This window comes from Dermacentor variabilis, chromosome 1 (assembly GCF_050947875.1).
Source record: "Dermacentor variabilis isolate Ectoservices chromosome 1, ASM5094787v1, whole genome shotgun sequence".
Lineage (NCBI taxonomy): Eukaryota > Metazoa > Arthropoda > Arachnida > Ixodida > Ixodidae > Dermacentor > Dermacentor variabilis.
In genome coordinates this window covers 96,836,206-96,854,887 of record NC_134568.1, presented here as the reverse complement: position 1 = coordinate 96,854,887, position 18,682 = coordinate 96,836,206, and the positions used below count along the sequence as shown (strand labels likewise).

At 46.6% G+C, this 18,682-nt stretch overlaps 1 protein-coding gene across 2 annotated transcripts in view; it reads right to left on the bottom strand.

Annotated features, from left to right (window-relative positions):
* LOC142581362 (lysosomal alpha-mannosidase-like) overlaps positions 1-18,682 on the bottom strand; it is a 636,884-nt gene that overhangs the window by 599,852 nt on the left and 18,350 nt on the right. The window lies entirely within an intron of this gene.

The following is an 18,682-nucleotide window of genomic DNA, read 5'->3' as shown; positions in this document are numbered from 1 at the left end:
TACGCCGGGCCTCACAAAGAGTAGTAGCATAGGAGTATTACGACCATTGCGTGACGAAGTACAAAACACACAATAAGACGAGGACAGGCACTATAACTTCCTTTATTGCATAATAATGAAACTCACATTTGTATGCATGTCTTGTGTACTGATGCCACGTATAAAGAACAACTCAGCAAGAAAGAACACAAGAAACGAAAAAACAAAGTACCTAACAAAACAGAAAACAAAAACAAAAATAAAATGATCTGCCCCATGACGGCAACCTACCGACCACGTGAAAGATAATCTATCTCTTTTTGGGACAGCAACAGGGAGGGGGTGCTCACACATTCGTCACCTAGCCTCACGATTTATTCAGATTAGATAATTCTCATGGCTTCTTGTGTGTTTTGACCCCCGTTAGGCGCTGGTCTAAATAATGCAGAACCAACTTGTACAATGCCAGACCTCACTGAAACTTTGCAGGAGGCGACCGAATGAGCCAGGTGACCATTTGCTTGCGTCATGACGTCACGACACAGTCATGTCCTGGGAAACGAAACCGAAACTCGCTGTAGAAAAGCTATTTAGATCGTTTTGAAGCTTGCCAGTATTTTTCTAGTGTTTATAAAGGCATAGGACCTTCATTTAACGCAAAAAAATGAAGAGTCGAAAATATTGTTACGGGGACGCAGGAAGCATAGTGTTCTTTTGCTTCGAACGCTTAAAAAAATACCTATGTTTTCTCCAATTACGTCGCACACACACAGTAGTTATTATTATTATTATTATCATTATCATTATCATTATTATCATTATTATTATTATTATTATTATTATTATTATTATTATTATTATTATTATTATTATTATTATTATTATTATTATTATTATTATTATTATTATTATTATTATTATTATTATTAGCGCGGGTCGTTCCCGTCTTTAAGTCAGGGGTAAAAACTGCGGCGAGCAACTACAGGCCTATTTCTCTCCTATGCGCAGCATCTAAATTATTCGAGTCAACTCTGCACTCAATAATTTAATCCTGTATTAAAAATACTATCATTCCTCGGCAGCATAGATTCAGTTCGGGACGCTCCACAACTACCAACCTGGTTAGCTTCATGATGCATGCCTATCAAGCCGCGTATAAGAAAGGACAGCTGGATGTCATTTATTTTGACCTCAGTAAGGCGTTTGATGCAGTATGCCACAAAATACTCCTTCAAAAGTTGACACAACTTTATCTACACTACTCTGTCACAGCGCTGATAAGAAGCTACCTACGCGACCGGTACTGGCATCATCATCATCATCATCATCATCACCATCATCATCATCATCATCATCATCATCAGCCTGGTTATGCCCACTGCAGGGCAAAGGCCTCTCCCATACATCTCCAACTACCCCGGTCATGTACTAATTGTGGCCATGTTGTCCCTGCAAACTTCTTAATCTCATCCGCCCACCTAACTTTCTGCCGTCCTCTGCTACGCTTGCCTTCCTTTGGGATCCATTCCGTAACTCTTAATGACCATCGGTTATCTTCCCTCCTCATTACATAACCGGCCCATGCCCCCCCCCCCCCATTTCTTTTTCTTGATTTCAACTAAGATAACATTAACTCGCGTTTGTTCCCTCATCCAATCTGCTCTTTTCTTATCCCTTAAAGTTACACCTATCATTCTTCTTTCCATAGCTCGTTGCGTCGTCCTCAATTTGAGTAGAACCCTTTCCGTAAGCCTCCAGGTTTCTGCCCCGTACGTGAGTACTGGTAAGACACAGCTGTTATAAACTTTTCCCTTGAGGGATAACGGCAACCTGCTGTTCATGATTTGTGAATGCCTGCCAAACGCACTCCAGCCCATTCTTATTCTTCTGATTATTTCCGTCTCATGATCCGGATCCGCCGTCACTACCTGCCCTAAGTAGATGTATTCCCTTACGACTTCCAGTGCCTCGCTGCCTATTGTAAATTGCTGTTCTCTCCCGAGACTGTTAAGCATTACTTTAGTTTTCTGCCTATTAATTTTTAGGTACTGGTATACGTTAGCGTAAACGGTCAGTCGTCAGAACTTTATGCGGTTACAAGTGGAGTTCCTCAGGGATGTGTCCTGGGCCCTCTTCTTCTCTCGCTATTTATTAACGACGTTTCGGCAGTCATTCAAAACTCTTCAATTTTGTTATGTACTGATTACGCGAAACTTTTCAAAGCGGTAAAAAAAATTTAATGATTGCGCCACCCTTCAGAAGGACACTGCAAATTTTGCGTCATGGTGCGCTGAAACAACATGGGCATAAATGCATCAAAAGCGAAAGTTGTAAGCTTGACGCGGAAAACTAACAGGACATTATTTCCCTATAGCGTTAAAGACGTTCTCCTGCCAAGACCTCAGGGAACAAAGGACCGTGGAACGCACTTCGATAGCTCTCCGAGTTTCTCGCCCCACGCTCAACACACGAGGCAGCGCGCACTTGAAACGCTCGGCACAGTATGTCGGGTGACGAGAGACTTCAAACAGCCTGGGTCATTTGTAACGTTATGTAAGAGCGTATGCCTTCCAGTTCTTGAGTACGCCTCCATGATTTGGGGCGGAACTTTAGGTCAAATTGTGAACATCTCGAAAATGCGCGTAAGAATTTCACATCTATATATATATACATTGACTCTGTCAAACGCCTTCCATCTCGATCCACAGAGTTAACACAGACACTCACGTTACCTACCCTCACCTGTAGACGCAATAAATCGTATATTATTTTTCTTCACAAATTGCAAATCTGCTGCTCGCACTTGCTTTCTAATGTGTGCATTTACGTTCCGCAGAAAGGCACAAGGAAACTGCGCGTCTTTCAGTCTTCAAATTTTGTAACCCTCTATCTAGAGTGCAGGCGACATATAACGCCCATTTCGAGTGCTTGGATATCTTCATGCCTAATTTTAATATTTTCCTGAAAGGAGTTGCAAAGAGGAATTTCAATAACTGAACAAAAACTCTCATATCTGTTGTGTCTTCCGTCATTCTGTAATAATTTTTTTCTGTTTCTGCACTTTTGCTTTGTATTCTCTTCGTGTACACATTTTATGCTCTGTTAAAATCAGCATCGTGAAATTAATCATTTCTTTGTGTGTGTGTGTGTGTGTGTGTGTGTGTGTGTGTGTGTGTGTGTGTGTGTGTGTGTGTGTGTGTGTGTGTGTGTGTGTGTGTGTGTGTGTGTGTGTGTGTGTGTGTGTGTGTGTGTGTGTGTGTGTGTGTGTGTGTGTGTGTGTGTGTGCGTGTGTGCGTGTGTGCGTGCGTGCGTGCGTGCGTGCGTGCACTGTTTTTCCTGTGCATTGTTTTGCCGAGTGCACCAGCACCAAGACCCTCGAGCTTGTTACTGGGTGCATTAATGAAGACCTTTGATTATTATTATTATTATTATTATTATTATTATTATTGTTATTATTATTATTAATATCGTCGTCGTCGTCGTCGTCATCATCATCATCATCATCATTATAGAAGACGAGCTCTTGTCTTGAAGAAGCCGCCGGATCTGCGCATTAAAACGTTAGGATCTGCTTGCGCGCCGATGTAATGACAATGCGGTAAATGAATTGCCAGTGAGGTAGCGAGTTAACATAACCAGATATAGATACGAACAAAACAATTAATCTGGGGAAAACTTCGAATCGACTAAGGGGGGACTTGCGACTATAGTGGCTGAGTTTTGCACGACAACGGCTCTTACGATGAATGCCGATGATCGACAAGCTCGGTGGAATATTGTGATTTTTTTTACCTCGTGCCCACTTTCGTCCGTTCGAGGAGAACGCAGCAAAGGAGAAAAGCAGCAAATAGTGGTAAGACGTGCTCCTATCTTTTGTTCCTTTGTTGCTGCAGTAGGTTAAGCGGTTCCAAACATTCAACCACATGAAATTTAAAAAAAATGAGAAAGTACTTCGTCGGCGTAGCAGTATCTTGTCAGAATGGGTACCGCTATTGATACCTAAAACAGCTGCTACAGGCGTCATTTTAATTTTCTCTTTCTATTTTAATGCGTTTAGCATTCTTCGGGAAATAAACGCGATTTCTTGAGTCTGTTCAACCGTTTGCGTGGGCCGATCCCGAAGATACGCAGTCCAACTCGGCGGTAAAAACCCAACGGTGGTACCACTGGTACTGTGCAGCACTGCAGGGTGGCACGGTGGTAAGGACAGCGTTCTCGCACTCTTCCCTCGTGACAGCTGGCGTTTTGAGGTGCTGTCGCTGAGACGCTGCACGGGGTTCCGAACTGGCCCTAGAGCAAGTGGCGCTCGAAGTACCGGCGGTTGGTTCCCGTGTTCGGGTAAGGCGCGGTGGTAAAGAGACTGCAACCAAGAACACATGGCATAGGCGCCGAATACGGGAGTTGGGGAGTGCTCCAGGGCCCGAGCCCCATCCGAAGTTTACCGGGGAGGAGGAGCAGAGCCCCCTCCCCTCCCCCAGCGATGCTGACGCCCCCCCCCCCTCCTGCCCTAAAGTGTCACTGCCAGAGTTCTGTCACCCACATCATTCGAGGTTGTTTCTTTCTTTTAGTTGCCTCTGCCTTCTCATTTACAGTTATATTGAGGCTAAAAGCTTACTGAATAATTATTGGCGCGAACGTGCACGGCTTTTAATTCATACTTTCGCTTTATTTCTTCAAATCCTGACGATAGGAGGACAAGCGCATTAGAAGCACCAGCGGCGGCTACGTCATCCGTATTTTCCCAACTGAACATTTCAGCATCTCAATTCCACTGTAAACACCATTCACAGACACAATATATCTATCTATCTATATATATATATATATATATATATATATAGGACAACGCTCGTTATATTTTTTAAAGAGAGGGAGGTAGCCAACCAACAATTATTTCTAATAGTATGGATAGCCTATGTCTAGCGACTGAGTCGTTGTTCTGTCATTGTCCTCGTTTGAAGAGCTGTTTCCCTTTCCAACTAGAGTATGAATATGTTGCTGTATGTTCAGCTTGCCTCAAATTGTGTTGCGTGCTTTTTTTTTACCCTGAAAAAAACCTGCAGACTTCAGTGACCCCGTCGGCAGAGTCTTTTATCAAAGGTGTGTGAAATACACGCGAATGATGTGTGTGTCAGTATTGCTTCAGTTTCCAGTAAGCAATGCTAACGACACGAGAAAAAAAAATCACCGATGATTATGATATTCTCTAACGCGAAATTTGAGCGCAGCTGTTTAGATGTCTTGAATTCGCGATATATTGCAACAAAGAATTTGATTCAGAACGACAGGGTCCTCTCGGCGGCGGCGCTTAGCCTCTCCTCGGGCAGCTCCTTTAGCAGCAGCGGCAGACGAAGCCTTTCCACCGGTAGCGTCGCTCATTGTTCAGAAAGAAAGCGGGAACACGGGAAAGCGTGGGTCGCATAGAACGCATTGTCTAGCGGCGGCGGCAAAGGCGAAGTAGCGCATGCGAAGTGGGTCCGAAGCCCACGCCAGCGCATTGTTTCCATATATGGTATCGGTGGACGCGCTCGCCGCATGCCTGGTCGCCGCCGTGGAGCCCGTCTCGTGCGGCACTTCGCTTTCCTCCTCATCCTTTCGCCATACTCTCCTCCTCCACTTTCTTCATCGCGCTGTCTTCACTCTCGCCGTCTTTCAACCCTCGCTGCGCGCCGCGTTCGCTCTTTCGTACTTCGCTGTGCTCGTTCGCTCGGTTGCGCCAAGGCACGCCGACGCTCAACGCATGAGCAGGTGCCTAAGAGCTGCGCTCCAAAAACTATTCTAATAATTTAAAACATTTATTAGGGATAGAAACATCGCCACTTGCATGCAGAGGTACACAAGTATATATAATTAACTCAGTAACCGAAATGAGGCCAAGCCGGATTCACTCGAAATCAGAATCAATAGCACTGATGTGCAACGGCACTTATGCTTGGACTCACAGTAAAAAAAAAAAAGAAAAAAAAGGAGACTGCAGTTGCACTGGAAAGGCGAAGCGGTATTAGTGATAGCGAAGTACAAGACAATTACACGAATGAAGATTACACCACCGAGTGACGCCATATTCTTGGTGCTGCGATCGGACTCAGGATGCGAAATTGAAATGTCCTCTACTATGCAGCATTGTAAATGCTCATATGAGACCGTCACTTCTGTGAACCATTGTTCGAGGCCACACGAAGTTTCTTCAAGTGCAAATATTATTAAAGGTAACATATAGGGGAATCGGAAAGCTCGTAGAGCTGCCCCCCTCCGCCCCCTTCCCGGAAAAATGAAAACTTTCCACCTATAAGACATAGTGCAACGTAGTGCCATAAATAATGACCTCTCAAAGTATGCTAAACGCATTCTTAGATAGCAACCGGGGTTAGGTTCTTCATAAATTTTCTCTGGCTGAAATTACACCACAAAGGAGCTTACACATAAATGCAGATACGCATAACTACAAACCAAAACATATCACTTCAGTCTGGAAGAGCGATATATCCGCGTAATAGCCGCGCCTATACCGTCAGATGCAATTCCATGTAGCTCTTTCGCGGTGCGCGGAGACGCCGATAGTGGCGCCACGACCTGGGGCTTTAGAGAAGGTGGCGACCGCGTGATCAGGTTGCGGCCCTTCACGTCTTCCGGGCTGCACTCACATCTGTCAACTTGCGAGAGAACCGAAGAGTAGTCCTCGTCTGACAACCACAAAAACAAACGGAGAAATGGCCGGGAAAGGGTGAGCATGCTCTTTCCTATGTAAAGATAGCTAAGTGTTGAATAATTTTCGCAGAATTACCCGAAAGCAGCGAACGATTGTCTTTCATATCAAAGCTGTCCACTATTCCAGTGCACTCTGACAGGTACTGGCTCCGTACGCAACCAGAAAGACGCTTATTGAAATTAAGTTGCTGTCTGTTCGAGCTCGCGTTATGAACGTTTTAAACAAGTCTCGCTTTTTACCTTAGTTGCTGGCGTGGGAAAGCAGCAGTGCCGGATCAACGAGCGATTCGTTTGGAAAAACACAAACGTTAATCAGTTCGTGGCAGTAGTTGCCTTCCACTCGTCCAGTGGCGAATTCCGTCGGTTGGTTAGGAGGAATTATCTGCTGCTTCGCGCCTGAGATCATGGGACGCGTTCGCCGGTTCGGAGAGAGACTGCCCGTTCTTCGCTGGTGGATTCCCAGCGAGTCGCTTCGAGTGCAACCGGCCGTTGCATGTGTGATTTCGTGATCGGAAAGACAAAAGAACCACTCGCACACTCGCGTTCTGCAGCGTAGCACTGCTCCAAATCGAGCAGCGCAATTCGCCGCTAGCTTTAAGTCTGCCGAACTGAAGTTTGTGATCTGTTTGTCATCGGCGATCAGCCTAATCCCGTATATATGGTACGCTCGCCATCATGACCGAAGTTCGTTATTAGGAATGACTCGAGCTTCACAACTGCCTAAATTTGTGAACAAGGAGGTCTTGTTCTAATGGTAGGAGCGTTGCAAAACTGTGGCCGTTTGGCGTCGATATCTCTTGTATGTGTAATCAGACGACTTTCTCGAACCGCAAAAAGACAAATTACTGTGGATCTACTACAATCGTACAGACGGACTTAACGCCTTTCGCCACTTGCGACTATATCATGCATCTCAGAGAGGCGCTAGGAAGGCTGAACTGCACTTATTCTTTGGCTTCCTTAATGTGACCTCTTTGCTGGATGTGTTACATAGCGTGCATTCATGGTGCTCCTAAATGCAGCTGCATAATTACGGGCTTTCCCTTGCAGAAGGAGGAAGCGACCGGCGCCAGCGACCGGACAAATCCAGTCCTTGGAAATGCTGGACTTGGAGTTGCTGCGGATGCTGCGGGTGGGATGTTTTTCTTTATACGTGAGATATGACCGCAGGCGCGCACTGGGGCTACATGTCCAATGGAAGTCAGCTGGGCAGAATAGGAGAAGGTGCTCAAACTCCGGTCTCGGTGTCAGATTCGTCCTGTGTTTCTTGTAGGTCCGATCCGCCGACTTCTCCGAAGTGAACGAAGGTCCACGCTCTTGACTAGCGACCGACATTTGTGGAGAACGAGTGGCTACTCGCCGCCGGCAGTCCGACGCTCCCTTTTCTCAAGTACTCGGCCTTGCACGTATTCTTTCTCGGCGTCCCGGGATTAAAGAAGCACGCGCGTATGCCACATTCTCCTTCGAGCGGAATGTTCGCGACATCAACCCATATTGCATTAACTTTTTATACAGGAATGGTCACAGCACGCAATATGGTGGACCACTCCTTCATCGTTTTTATTTTGTCGCGTCCTCGTGGGAATTGCTGAGCTGACTAGTGTTCCGTTACACAACCCCACTGCGGCAGGAGCACCGACTCGGCGGCTGTTTAAAGGCGAGAGAAGTGAAAGTTAGGGTACTCGCGCGAGTGGTATGGCTTGAGCAGCACAGCGTGGACAACGTCGCTATGCTGACAGCGGGCGAGAAGTGGCGATTTCGTAGGTGTGGTCGGTGACTTGGAGAAGGACACGGTAAGGGCCAGTGTAAGCCAGTGTGTTACCTTCTTGCTGTCTCCTCCTCGTATATTATTATTATTATTATTATTATTATTATTATTATTATTATTATTATTATTATTATTATTATTGGAATTTTTTTATCCAACAGTGGCATAGATCGAGTCCAGAAAAAAGTTTCGAAGCATATATCATCGCCGCTTTGCTAACGCGGACACTGGACCTGGTCCCTGCACTGTTTGATTATTGTAATTGTCCTTACTTCGCAGCCGATGTTATCGCGCTGACCTTCTGTTTCTTTTTGAACTACTTCACGGTATTCTCACCTGTCCCGAGCTCCTCAGTTGTATCATGTGTCGTATTCCGCGCAAGATCACCAGAGAACCTAGACCTCTCCATGCTCTGCCTGTCGTCACCAACACTCAAAGGACCTCAGAATACTGAGTCTTTATAACGCCTATTTTTATGATCTCGACATTTTTTTCAGAACTCACTGTCATTGTTTTGCCGTGCTTTACGTTGTTGTATCGTAGTTTCACACATTGTTCATGCCTTTCTCCTCCTTTTATATTTGCCTTGCGCTTTCTTGTATCTACTCTTCTTCTCATAATTGTCCTTTTTATTCATTGTTTTTGCTTATATTCCCCTGCAGGTTTGTGTTTGTTTATTTGTTTTGTTTGTTTTTGCTTTTTAATGTGCTGGCGGGCTCCAGCACTCAGACCTTAGGGTTGTTCCTGGGCAGGTGATTGATTGATTGATTGATTGATTGATTGATATTCTTGCGTTTCAGCGCCTCCTCATCGTACAGATTTGGTGTATGGAACAAAGGAGGCGCCTGCTCGAGGAGCTTATGGAATTGATGGATAATATTCAAGAATAGCACATGCTGCTACTTCTCTCTTTTTTAAAGTATTTTATTGAAATGTAATAAACCTTCTTCTCCTGAAATGAATGCCCTATTTCTTGCTTAACTATCGCGCGCTGGATTTTGTGCACCGAGAAGTGTGTTTTATAGAAGCCGTAAACAACCGCTGAAACAGCGTTTTTCGAAGCCGAACCGGCAGAACAGATGCTCTATATGTTTGACGCCTATGCCACCTTTTCAGTCAGCAACGCGGGCAGTTGAAATGCCAGTTGCAATTGTCGGCGACAAAACTGCACAATTGGTGACAGGAGATGCAGAGCTTGTCTTTGTATTTCTTTTTTTTTAATTTGGAATGAACGTACAAGGACAATGGTGACGTCTATTGCTTTTCAAGTAGCAGTAATAAAAAAATGACAGGAAAAGAAAGGTCAGGAGTTGAGGAAATAAAGCCTTAAGTGAGCTGAAGAGCAAAGGCGTGGCAGTTTGGGCGAGTTGGTATGTCATGATTTTTTTAGGTTTGTAGCGCAGCTCAGAACGAGCAAAAAAAAGGAAGGTGGAAGGGGTAATGAATAGGAACGGAAAAGAATTCTCCGTTCCTTTTCATTACCCCTTCCACCTTCCTTTCTTGCTCGTCCTGAGCTGCGCTACAAGCCTAAAAAAAGAGCTGAAGAGCGTAAACAAGGTGGAGACGACGCCCAAGATGCAACGGAAGATATAGATATCAAGGCCGACAACAAGTCGCATTATACATTCCCGATGAACTGCTGTAGGGACAGACTCGTTACTATGTAGTCGGGGGAAAGAAAGGTGCACGATCGGTGTCGATGAGGACAGAAGGAAGAGTGCGCGAAGGTCACTGCTCTTAAACTCAGAAAAAGAAAACTTAGTAAAAAAAATTACCGACGATTACGTTACTTCCTAATGCGAAATTTGAGCGCAGCAAATAAGCTGTTTCACCTTTTCGATAGATTGAGGCAAAGAAATCGAGCAACACATGTATGCGCTATCACAGAATTTTTTTTTTATTTTTCACACGTATTCCTTTAACAAAGACTCCACTAGGTAAGCTTCTGCTTCGGCGGCACGCACCTCTGGATTCTGACGGCGACGGCGCTGGGCCTCTGCTCTGGCAGCTCGTTTAGCAGCAGCAGCAGACGGAGGACTTCCATCGGTCGTCTCGCTCATGGCTCAGAAAGAACTGGCAGATAATTTCGCAGTGGCGAACGGCAGCGGCAATTTCGGCTCGGGCGGTGCACATATACAGATCCGCCGCCACCGATCTGGCTCTCTGATTGCCACCGCACAGGGCGAACGGCAGCGGCAATTTCGGCTCGGGCGGTGCACATATACAGATCCGCCGCCACCGATCTGGCTCTCTGATTGCCACCGCACAGGGGTTGCATTGGAGGAGGAGCGAAGAAAGGAATTAAGTTCGAGCCGGCGCTTTGACAACCGGAGACTCGCAGGAAGAGGGGGGAGGGGGGCGGCGTGTACACCCAGCGGCAAACGATGGGGGCAGAAGCGCGCGCAGCAAGCGGACAACACGATAAAGGGAGGAGGGAAGAGATAGCAGCGACTGACTGATGCCGCTGACGCCGATAGTGAGTCAACCCCAGCTGCGGAGTTGGTTTCAGGGACAACGCCGCCGATGCCGACACAAACAATATGATACCCTCGCTTCCGCAGCGCTAAGAACCAGGTCTAGCCGTGGGAAGGTGGTCACGTATTCGTCGACGTGCCGGGGCCTACGTGAAATAACCGGCGCGTCGGCAACTGAAGAGCACCCTATCCGTCACACAAGAACAGGGGGGGGGGACCCTTTCCTCCTCTTTCTGCATGGCGGCGACGGTGTTCTATGCAGTCACGTTATCTTGACTCTCTAGCGGCGTCAGCGGCATCCAGCGGTATCAGTCGGTCGCTGCTAGCGCTGGGGGGATGAAAGGGGGGCGGAGCTGGTTACGAGGCCGACGACGACGCGAAACCCAGGAACGGACGCCAAAGAGCTGCGCTCTAAAAGTTCAGTAACCTCGGCATACTCCATCTCACGGATCGTTACTAACATTTTACTAACTATTTGCTAACGCATGGGATTCATAGATGCTTGAAGGTGAAGTTAGTAAAGGCTCCTACCTCGTGATGCACGTGGTCTTTCATGCCGTGTAGTGGTGGTCTTAGAGTGGCATTTTTATTAACTGTAATTGCTTTCATGATGCAGGATTAACGTCAATGTATTACTTCGTCTGTTTTCGACTGTACGTAATACAAATTTGGGTACACAACTTTGTTTAGTGAAGCACCACCTCAACAGCCCCAAGTGAATGAGTGAACTTAGCATCTCCAATGCAATGTATCCCTTCGCATGACCTAGCGACCTCAGTCATACAATCGAATGATCGTTTACAAAGCAATGCTGAAGATTGGTCTTCACTTGAATGACACTGTATATTGTTCAGTAACTCTTGTCACATTGTGCCCCTGGAAGCCGGCAAATTTCTCCTAAGTAGCATTCCAAGTCATCTGTGACATAATTCAGTTCAGTTTATATTTTATTTATGTTTCAGGGAAAGGAACCGAAAGTGGCGAGAAAAAAAGCAGTGGTGACCACCGCTTGACTATCCTGACCTCGCAAAGTCGAACAGCGTCAGCGCATGATACAGAAGTGATGTATGACAGTCGTTAATCGTATGCAAAAAAAAAATTGCAACACGAAATGCAGTTTCCAAAACAAACAATTTTTTTACAGTGAATCACAGAACGGCGTACCAAGTATTCCTCGAGTAGGAGGACAAACCGGAAACCGTCCGACCCTTTCTCTCTCTAATATATATATATCACCGCTTATCCTAGATATGTTGGTGAAAACGACCTTCAGGAATGTCGAAAGTTGAGCACATTGGTGACGGGACATTTTGGCAGTGGTTGTCCTGTGCGCTCTCTCTACTTTATTCTGTCGTGTTTTTGTTTCTTGCGCCAAAAGAAAAAGACGGCAGTGTCGAATGTGCAGAGCCAGTACAATACCACTCATAATTTTTTTTTCTATCGGTATGTGTCACTTTTGACGTTGTCTGTTCATGTTATAAACCGGAACTATATATATAGTTCCGGCATTGACAATCCAACGATTTCATGCCGTAAAGCATGCTATCGTTGGTCGCGGCTGAATACAATAATTTATCCGGACCTACCCCCCCCCCCCTCGTCATTAGGTTAAATACGGCAAGCTAATTTTGTGTTTTCAAATATGATTAGGTGGTCCCCAAAACCTGTGCACTATGCCAGAAGCACAACGCGAAACTTGTTATGGCGGGAACTGACCAGTGACAGCCTTCTCCAAAATGCCAGCGTGTATGGCGTGAGCCATACACGCTACCCCGTTCGTCATTTCCTACAGCTCTTTGCGGCGAGAAACAAAAGACAATCCTCGCTGCCCGTACAGGGGATGCGTAAAAAAAGGAAATCCCTGCTTACGTGGCGAATGCATTCGGAAAGAAAATTCGGCTTCAGCTGTTATTTTGTTGGATTTTTCAGCGTGCAGTCGCACGCACCCGCCTTCAAAAGTGTGCGTGTGGGGGGGGGGGGGGGGAATGGCATACTTTGCCCCACCACTGGCGACAGTGGCAAGTGTTCCCCCCGGTAAATACGTCTATGTAATCACAGTTCAATTAATAAAGCTCGCTGGTTACAAAGCATACTAACTATTACACGTACGTATGCACACAAAATAATAATGAAATAAATATGAAATTTTTAATTATCCGGTCCAACAAACGTTCAGAAACAACTCCTCCAAAGACACCTTAACAACGGAACGTACAGCATTTATTGTGACGGCCGTGTGTTTCTTTTAGTTTTTTTTTCTTTTTCTATTCATTCCTTAACTTGTTTTTAGGGGGGGTACAGGGGGGAGAGGATACTTGGCTTGAACGGAGGTGTGTGTGTGTGTGTGTGTGTGTGTGTGTGTGTGTGTGTGTGCGTGCGTGCGTGCGTGCGTGCGTGCGCGTGCGCGTGCGCGCGCGTGTGTGTGTGTGTGTGTGTGTGTGTGTGTGTGTGTGTGTGTGTGTGTGTGTGTGTGTGTGTGTGTGTGTGTGTGTGTGTGTGTGTGTGTGTGTGTGTGTGTGCTTCAATTACGCGCGAGCTCGGAGGCGAGCATCCAGGCAGCCTACATCGCGGTTCACTAAATTGCGGGCCGATTGCTCGACAACGCAAGTTCGCTTTTTACAAACCGTGAACGGTTCGCGCATTCCCGTTTTGTGGCTCGCTGTGCCATTATCGGTGGTGACTTTCTCGCCGCCCACGGTCTTCCAGCATACAGACCATGCGGAGACATCTCCTATGCGCCACCGCCTTGCTTTCGAACCAAGTCATTACCACATTTACGGCAGCGGCAACCACTGCTGTGGCACCTTCATGTGGCACGGTTGCCAATGGGCATTTTGCAGTTTGCTGCAAGACTTCTCTCGTCCTGAAATGGTGTAGTAGGTTTAGGGGAGTTGGAAATCCATTTTTACAAACAACGCTGGGATGAGCATACGAATGGAAAAGACAGCGAAGCGATAAACTTTCAACCATCTTTTTTTTCTTTTCAGCGAACCTTTCTCAGCGAACCCTCCCGTACCTTGCGGACCGTGGCTGCGGCTGCTCTCTTGCCGGATAGCTTAACACAGGACCGCACACGTATATAACGAGTTGGTTTACGTGTACGGCCACCTGCACGACATCTGCAGATGTGCCGGTGGCCGGCTCTGTTCTCTATGGAACTACGCAGTGAAACAACAAACGCTACTCAAATATTGCAATTGTAACAGATTCGAGCACGCCAATCCTCCCCTAAAGCAAATCGCTTTCTTTGGTTCTTTCTTTTGCTTCCGTGCTCAGAGGAACATGCGGCCTCAATCGCATGCTTCTCTTCCGCCAACGACGACTAAATTCTTTGAGGCGCACGTGTCTTCTCCCGGGAGCTTTGAGGCGCCCGAAAGTTTAGAGGCTGTGGTCGGTATTGGGAGCGAGAACTTACGGAGTCGCCATCTGTCGGAGGCGTCTCGCTTGCGTAGTATGAGGGATAACGCGGCGCGCTCCTCATAGGCTGTCATAGGTTTGGCCATGGTTTGGCTTACGGCGCTTAATGAAACCACCACGCGGTAGCCCTCCTGGAGATTTCTGTAAGTACTCTCAAAACGAGAGAAGTTTTTATCTGTCAAAATAATAATCCTGGGCAAACTGAAAGCACAGAATCGTTCACAGACGCTATCCCTTTACCGAACAGTGAACGCCACTGCGCGCGGTCACCGCGATGAAGTCTGCCGAACCGGCTTCTTGCGTGAAAGGTAGGCAAACACTGAGAGCAAACGATGTGAAACATGTTCTTATAGTGGGCTGTCTGTATAACCGAATGGAGCATAACAGAATGAAGCCTCAATGCAGCGATCGCACGGGTTCACAGCGATCCACTGCGCGTCTGCATGTATGTCTGCACACAATGTTTTGCTTTCGCCGCGAGCGCATTTCCGCACCGTGCCGTGAGCTAGCGTATGAGCATATGACAGTACACTAGCAACCGGTGTTGCGTGGACGCTATCAGAGCTGTTCAAAAATAATTTTGTAATAGAGACTTCGACGTCTGCGGCGACTGTGATATGCAGTTGCGATGATTCAATCTTTTTTTTTCTAAATTCTTGGACGTTTCAATATTATTTCTCAAGTTACGTCGCACTGTATGTTTATCGGTCTTCTCAGCACGCGATTTCCCGCTGCTTATTTTTCGCAATCCAGTACATTAATTCATAACACAAACACGACCATGTGTCATGCCTTTTTTTTTAATGTGCTTCTTAGCTCTCCCTTTCCATTTCAGTGAACTTGCCAGTATCTAGCGTCAACAAGTTCATAGACCAAATAAAGCGTCATGACATTAGCCGGGCAGCGGGCGCGGGCGAGCGTCTCAGTGCGCGTTTTCTGCTACTCACCGAACATCGCAGTCCCAACGCCGTAGCAGAGATCTTCCTTGCGTCGGTGCTTGCTGCATACCCGAGTTGTAGCCCATGGCTGTTTGCGGGTTCTAGGTTTGGCGAGCCAAGCTTCACGCAGCTTTTTGTCCTGCGGCTACGTGTTAATAAGGCTGATACCAGGCTCCGTTGCATACGTCCGGCACTGCGGCACCGAGCAATAGCCTACCATGCTTTCGAATGCTGTCAAGCAGATACCCAAGGCGGGAAACAGTACCACTTAACCAGAACCGCAGCGCAGGTGGGACTTTAAACTTTCGATTTCAGTCTGAAGCAGCCGACGCCGCGGCTGTGTCCACGTGATCCCTCATGTCAGGTCACGCCGACAGTGGCACCAGCCATTCCAGTGGTGAAGCTCGCCCCCATGTGCGCTATGTCGCGTGTCTCCGCCGCCTTGGCTGACAGTTGCGGGACGTCGGCGAAGTCCGCTGCGCGTCTGTTGTCGAGATGCTCTTTTGCGTCTTGTCGGCTCACCACAGCTTCGCTTAGACCGACTCCCTCGGTGCGTAGGATATGCATGATCTAAAGTACCTTGTTCCGTGGAGTAAAGAGCCCACAAAATCTACCCGCATTACGTCAATGCGAGTTGATACGTCAATGCGGGGGAATTATCGGTTCAGGCGGACATCATATGCAAGAAAAACGAAAGCCATTCCATTCACGTATTAGTTAGATTATTCAACTTCTTAGACACACACTTTACAGGCACATGTTTGAATGGGAAAGTGCAAGGGAATCGTCATAATAATCTATTTCCATGTTCCTATATTTCAATATGGCCATGTAAACCTAAATAACTGGCGTCAATTTATTCGTTCCGTTTACCTGATTACTCACTCGGCAACGCGAAGCGCGGCTTTCGGCGCAACCCCCTTTCGACGTCGTCGGGCGACGGCAGTGACTCGAATGCGTGTCTGTAAAACGCTCTTTGGATAATCAAAGGCGTGTAAAGGCGGACAAAGTACCAGCTGGACAAAGTACCATAAGACGCTTTCAGCACCCATCCCCCGCCCATCTGCTCCTCTCATCTCTGTTACGTCTCTGACACAGCAAGCACGCTTACGTTCACTGCAGCTGTGCTGCACCGACACTCCGTAGAGCACCTGCATTCATTTAAACAAGTTTTTTCCAATATCTTTTTTTTTTAGTTATCACGCAACGGCGCACTGGTTCACCTTTTTCTTTCTTTCTCTCTCTCTTCTATTCTTCCACCGCTGACTGCAATTTCTCTACACGTTAATTGCATCGGATTAATTTTTCACCTCTCGAGACCTTGTAACACGTACATGCCGAAATATGCCTACGTGGGCGTTTTTGCATTCGGCTGCCATCGCATCAAGGTCGCCACCGCAGGAAAGTGAACTCGCTGCTTCGTTCTCAGGGAACAGCATATAGTATACGGGGTGATCATTTTGAAGTTTTACAGAATAAAAAAAAGATACCTGGGGCAGATAGCATAATTCCAGTCTTTGAGCTGGATCATTCAAAGAGGCGGACATGTGCGAGAAATTGAAACAGATAATCAACTAATTGACCAAGATTTACTAATTAACTTATAAATTAATTACTATACGGTACTTATTGTTGTTTGTAAATTGTAGCCGGTGAGTGAGCAAGGCGTATCTACTTCGAATATTTTTTTTAGGATGGCACGAGTGTCGAGATTTCCGCCATCAGACTTGCGGTACAAATGAACTGTTGTTCCACTTATGTAACAAAACGCGTTTTTATACACTGAAGCTGGAAAATAACTAGAACGCCCGTGTATTTAGTCGCACAGTTTGGCAATGAGTATCTCGAAATGGTGCCAGCCTGAAAATTCATTCTAAGCGGATACGCCTTGCGAACTCACCGGCTACAATTCGTAAATTAAATTGCAATATGTGCCATGAAGTAATAAATTAAGAAGTTGATTATGCCTTTTTTAATTAGTTTAATATGTATTCTGATTTTTCATGCAAGTACTGTCCGTTTCTTTGAATAATCCAGCACAATGACCGTAACTATGCTGTCAGCCCCAGGTGGTTTTTCAAAAATTCGGTTAAACTCAAAAATGACCACCCCGTATGTATAGCACATTTGTGGGTCCCGCGAGCGATTCTAGCGCTCGATTAAATGATGCAATAAAAACTAATCCACTGAGCCAACAAGCCGCCCGTCTGACAATTTACTGCGGACAACACAGGTACGTACAGTCGCACACTAATGCAAAATAAGAATTTCACAGGCTACTTCACACGTGGCAAGACCCGCTGCTCGGTGGTATACGTGGCAGAGTAACAATGACGTTCTTGGAGGAGGGTGAAAAACGCAGTTGTCGCCTACCAAAGCGTTAAAAGGCTATAAGTATATACACACGGTAATTTGACAGGTTCTTTTTTCGTTGCCCTACTCCAAAAACTTCATAGGTGGCTGAGTCTCGAATTCAGACGTACATACGATCGCGTAAATCAGCACTAAACTTTATGCAAATTATATGGAAAAACACGAGAAACGGGGAACTCGCGCGGCCTGCCCGCCGACAGCAACGGTAAGCCTGTCCTCACCTACAGCATACTCCCAGTCAACTCTGTGCCACTACATTAATGTTGCGCCGGTTATTTCTTTTTTTCGTTTTTATTTTTACGCAGCATGAAAATACGTTAACCTAGCAACCTCGCCGCACTGCACGCAGTCAAGACTTCTGCCACTCGTTCAACGTGATATCTCTCTGGGCGAATCATTGGCTAGAGCTAATCCCTTTCCGCGAGGCTGTGATTACGGTAACGGTTAGAAGAATGGATTAAAACGGACCTTTGTGCGAGTTGGTAAGCCATATTTGAAACAGAACAGCGCAGTTTTGACGGGGACAGCAGGGAGAACGACACGGACGAGCGCTGTCCGTGTCGTTCTCCCTGCTTTCATCGTCAGAACCACGTTGTTCTGTTTCAAATAGAAGAATGGAATAATCTAAAATAATTATGAGATTTTTACGTGCCGGAACCGTGAAATGATTGTGCGGCACGCCGTCGTGGGGAACTCCGGATCGACTTTTGACTACCTGGGATTAGTTTTCGTGCACCCAATGTACGGTTGCAGTGAGGTGCGGCCGCCGAGGCCGGGATTTGATCCCACGACCTCGGGCTTAGCAGCGCCTGCAACACGAAAGCCACGACGCCACCACGGCAAGTAATTGGATCATCCGTTTACGGCCGCTGCACGATGACGTTGCTGAGTAGCCGCAACAATTTCCGACGCATCTGCGAAGCACGCATGTCATTTCTGATTATCTAGTGTAGCCAGGGAAGATTCTCCCACATAGGACTTGATTCAGTCATATAAACACTGTATCGGCTTTGAACGACCAAGGT